General features: G+C 40.3%; 1 protein-coding gene across 2 annotated transcripts in view; it reads right to left on the bottom strand.

Moving 5' to 3' along the window:
• Window positions 1–5,395, bottom strand: part of LOC108747167 (suppressor of lurcher protein 1) — a 274,868-nt gene that overhangs the window by 27,522 nt on the left and 241,951 nt on the right. The gene's annotated exons all lie outside the window — the stretch shown is intronic.

Raw genomic sequence — 5,395 nt, 5'->3', positions numbered from 1 at the left:
TTTCGTGTTTTAATTACAAGTGCTTGCGCATCGACGGCCACTATAATAAATGCAAACGAGCACTGGCTCTGCTATGTATTACGAGGACGCATTGCATAAAAATCACGCAAAGACTACAAAAGTATGATAATAATAATCATGACACATATTTATTAGTTCTATTAGCGGAAATAAAATATTCCAAATTAAAATATACACGACGGATTTTTTTCAAAGCGTACAACGGCAATGTGAAGAAAAAAAAAATCTGTATTTGTGTCGGGCGAACCTTGTGTGTCTATTTGTTATCAAATAAATTAAAATTGTAATACACAAGATATTCCTGTCTCTAGTCTTGTCGCTTTTTTTTTTCTTTTTCTTTCGAGTCCGCCGTCTTTATGTGTCTACACTATTCGCATAGCGAATAGTGAGATTGAACGAGTCTCGCAAGAAGGAGAAGGTATGAAATTATTTAATGTGATAAATATCTTAACCCGCTTTGCCGCGTATAACGGTACCACGATTGTAGCGCGTATTCGTTTCGAGTCTCTATGCTTTAATCTTCTCGACAGTTATTAATCTTTCCGTAATTTAACGCCAGAATCGCTGAGGTACGCTTCGCAAGATGAATCCTTCGAAGAAATGCCGTCATTAGGCAAACCCTGGCGTTACGAATGCGTGAGCGTGCGTACTTGTATATTTTCCCGTGAATATATTTTCCGCGCTTCTCCTACGAGCTTTCCTCTCGCAGTATAAACAGTGCACTGTCTATCCGTGCGTAAACCATTAGCGTACCGCAATATGATTGTAAAATTCCAAGTTATCACGCTGCACTGTGTAAAGATGTAGAATTATATTTCACACACCACCATATATAAAAATTCTCATGTACAGAAATTGTGATAAAAAATTACACATATATTACACATATATTACAATATATATATATATATATCGTCGTCACAATCGTAGCTGTGTGCGATAATTATCGGGCATTATTTTCCTAAATAAATCACACGAGCCAGCGCGTGCAATATTAACTTACTGTTGACTTGGTTTAGAAACTAGCCTGCGGTAATTAATATTGCTATACGATGCGTGATAATCGGGATACCGAAAAGCTAGTATAGAGATGCAATAATGCACCGTTGAATACAGGAACTATCTCGTAATTCATCGTTTAGCCGTACAGTACGCGTTTCGATATGTCTTCGTATCTAGGATATGAAGAAATTCGATAAAACTGTCATTTGGCCAGGTCACTATTGCTGCGATCTCGCGCCTCAAAGCCGTCGACGCGGGGCCGACAATGGCTTTTATCGAGTTTGGAAAAAGTAATGCAATATCTTGGCCGAGTAGCTACCTTAACGACCCTCGTGAACTCGCAAGACTTCAAATGTATATGTATATATATATTTATACGTATATTCTTTACCATATATTAAACCAGGCTAGAGTTATAGCAGACTTAATATGTATAAATTTTTTCTTTGAATTAAGGAGAGAAGATACTTATATCAATTCTGGCGCTTTTAATAGTTGCGCTTGAGAGGGAAAGGCATTGATGCGGGAAAAGACTCGGATGCACTGAAACTGGAAAGGTGCAAGGTATCAATACGTCGCGCCGTCGTCAGTCATGAATGTTGTATGAGTGTTTGTATCAGCATCGTACTTATCTCGAACTTTGCGTTACAGCAAACTTGGCGTTGCTGCGAGAATATTGGAAATATCATTCGCGCCGTGTTCAAGCATTTCCCTTTTTCATCCGTTCTCTTAGCGCCACTTTTAGCTCGATTTCCATTTTGAGACTCCTCGAGAACTGTGTCTAAATGTATGTGACGTAATATTATTATTAGTATTATTATATATAGAAAGTACATCCAAGTCTCAAGGCTCGGTATTTGAAGAAACGCAAATGTTCTTACGAATAACAGCGTGTCAAAATCAATTATTAATATATTTCTCGTTGGAAAAATTGCATCTTCATTTGATTTTCTCTATCGTTTCTTCATCGTTCTTCCGTCAATGCATAATTTTCGCTTTAACAGCGGCATATTATTGGAAATGTTGGACTGGAAATGTGCATTATGCCGTGCCGTAATGGCCACTGCCATTCTAAAGCTTTCTTATTGTTGAGTATTGCGTTGTGGCCCTATATATATATATATATATATATATATATTTGTGGAGAAACTTAGGAGTATGCGCATACCAAAAGAATAAAGAAAGACGTGGAAGGTAGAAGCGGACGATTTTGCGGGCATCTAATGTCGTGAAAATAGTATGCAACGGCTTTATAAGCGATGTTGATCGTGTTTAACGATATTCGATTAAAAATACATTAATTCTGCGAAACTCATTCATCGCGCTCGTGTAAATTAATTAATTATGCAATATATACACAATTGTCTTTTCATCAATCAATCTACAGATTTATCGACAGCTTCATTTAAGATTGTAATTTATGTATATATTTTCTATATACATGTGTTATCTATCTACACGTGATACTTTTTATTTAAGCGTCAGTCATCACTGTGAGTATCGACTTTCGAACATTGTTTGTAAGAGAAGCCAAATAGCACTAAGAAAGGCCAGGCAAGGAGGGAAAGAGAAGATGCGCGACAAACGTTTTAATTTGCATTCATGAGCCGTCCTCTCAAAATTCTTAGAGTCACCAAGTATTCCGACTACGTCTCCCGTTATATTTGGGAAAACGAATTCACTTACGGCGATCAATTTCTATACTGGCGAGAATATCGCGCTGTCAGACGTGGCTATCCCCCACGTGAGATTGGCAATCGACAGTTTTTAGAATAGCGATCGTTGCTTATGTAAACTATCGTATATTATGTATGAGGGGAGAAAATGGTATTGTTCGGAAATTCCTGACCTTCCTGAATTCCCGTCCGAATTTTTTCCCCTGTCCGAGTTACGACGGCGCGTACTATGCAGTGTCTAAAAGTTAGTCGCACTCTGTTAATCTACCTAAAATGCCGCGATTAACGCTTTAATCCAAAAGCGGTGCAATTTCACCGCTGCAGTTGTTTCAGCCGCGAAAAAAGAATCCTCAGAAACCATTACTCGTACGGTGACGATTTCGCCACCGCTGTTTAACAAACTTCCACGCGGCGTCGCCGTAATTGCTCGTGGGCGCAACATACGGTGATACGCGGCAGTGTAGCATAGCGTATTGTCGGAATAGTTTTAAGCTCGTTTCACTGTGGCGGGTGCGCGAGATATATTCAACAATTCACCTGCGTGGCAGACGGTCAGTCAGCCCCCTGGAAGGCTCTACGGTAGCCTGTAACGTAACGTAACGTAACGTAACGTAACGTAACGTAACGTAACGTAAAACCGTTGACAATCCCCGTCTTACCGCAATCGCGGATTTCCTAATTAAACAGCACATTTAGCCGGGAACAAGCGAGTCAGCAGCCGCCGGCCCGGCGGATATTAATAATTTACGAACTTTGTTGAAATTAATTTGAACGCCATTTGCGAGCCGCGTCTTGGCGGTAAGTCCTGTCCTAACTCCGCAGATTTAAGCAACTCTCCCTTCTGCCCACCCGTATCCTCCCCTCACGGCGGAATCCGTACCGAGGATATATCCGCATGGGTTTCCGGTTCCGTTCGAATGATGAACGTTCATATTTTCTTGCGCATTTCGGCGCATAACCGCCGAATACGAACGTTCGTGCGCACTGCGTGCACTTGTAGCGGTAGTTCGCTGCCGGCAGGCAGCAAAAAGTTTCGGGCCGGCCCGTCGTGAAATTTCATTTGGACTTTAAATCAGATTTAAATCATCCTTTTTCCGACGCCCATCCCGATCATTCCGAAGCGACGCGACGATTCAACGATGAAAAATGACTTTCTTCAATCGCTCCGATCTATATCTATATCTAGACTCTAGAGATACGCGCATCGATCCTCTTAAAGCGCGGATATTGTATAGAAATAAAATTATCGAAAATCTGTTGAAAACGTTCCACTTCCTCTCTCAAAATTTACGGAATCTTTCTATTTTTCGATTCGCATCCGTAGAACGTCAAGCGCACTCGCAGAAAATATATCAAGGCTGGTATATTCAATATAAACTTGAGTTATAGTTGTGAAAAAAAATATCACCGATCAATCTTTCACGTCGCATTAGTTTCTTGCGATATCGAATGTTTTTATAAATACGAGAAGCCACGCGGACACCTCTTTCAAAAATAGCTCTCAACTATGTATAATATCACGCATACGTAAGATAATTGATTAATTGCAAAGCTTTCCAGACAATAGCGTCTCAGTGCATAAGCGTTACTAAGTGCTCTTTAATGTGTGCTTTTTTTTCCCTTTTTTGCATCTTTTTTCGAGCGATGCGAATAGCTGCTACGAATAGATGAAGATAAAAAAGGTATAGCCTGTGGCCTAGAAAAAGGTTATCACCTACTTTACTGGCTAGCGAGCAGCTCGTTTATCGTTTGCAGGCGCGTTAAGTGACCTTTGAATTCTCGCAAGTTCAGCATACTTTATTATTCGACAAAGGTCAATAGTTCAGCGTTAATTTTATCTCTTATAATAAGCTGTCGAGGATGTACATGTATAATAATAATAATTCAATATTATTATCTCAATCTTTAACGCATGAATTTTTTTTTTAAGAAATTCAACTTTTAAGAAAATAAGCTCGATGCGCCGAAGAGAGATTTCGTAAAAATACAATTTCTATTTTGACGGCGGAACGAAGAAAAATATTTTGTAAATGCTGCATATAATAGAAAAATTCAACTCGCAAATTCATTTATTTGTTGAAAATAAATCGTGAATGTTTTCAACGGATTTCAATGTCCTTAAAAATCTATAGGTAGTTGTATTGGACTCTTTGCGCGCAAAACTTTTTTCCAATTTCTCGAAGCTTTACCAAAATCCGATAATCAGAAAAAAAAACCTTTGAAAATCTTGCGGCTGACAAAAGTCCATATAACTCGAGTCGGAGGTTACAATGAATTTCGTTCGAAGGACGATCGACAACGTCCAGAACGTCAACGTCCGGCACAGTCAACGATTCGGCAGCTGGCTCTAGCGCTTTCCGACGATATTTAATGTCATCGATAAGACAGCGTGGAGCGGGACATGACACACGCCGGAAACAGACCGGCGCGGTCTTTACCGGAGAATTTTGCGAGATTGTCGCGATGCGGATATACCGGTGGTTTTGTCTCAGAACGAGAGTCTATAGAGCACGTCGGATCCTTCGTTGAAGAAACGAGGAGGAAAACGAGACAGAGAGGCGGATGGACGAGCTTCTCCGTCGCCCCGGAGATAAGGGTGCTAGGAACGAGTAAGGAAATGAGAAGAGAGAGAGAGAGAGAGAGAGAGAGAGAGAGAGAGAGAGAGTTACGGAGGCAGGTACGGAAGGAAGGCAGAG

This window comes from Trachymyrmex septentrionalis, unplaced genomic scaffold (assembly GCF_001594115.1).
Source record: "Trachymyrmex septentrionalis isolate Tsep2-gDNA-1 unplaced genomic scaffold, Tsep1.0 scaffold196, whole genome shotgun sequence".
Lineage (NCBI taxonomy): Eukaryota > Metazoa > Arthropoda > Insecta > Hymenoptera > Formicidae > Trachymyrmex > Trachymyrmex septentrionalis.
The sequence above is the reverse complement of the archived record's forward strand: the minus strand, read 5'-3'. Positions and strand labels throughout refer to the sequence as shown.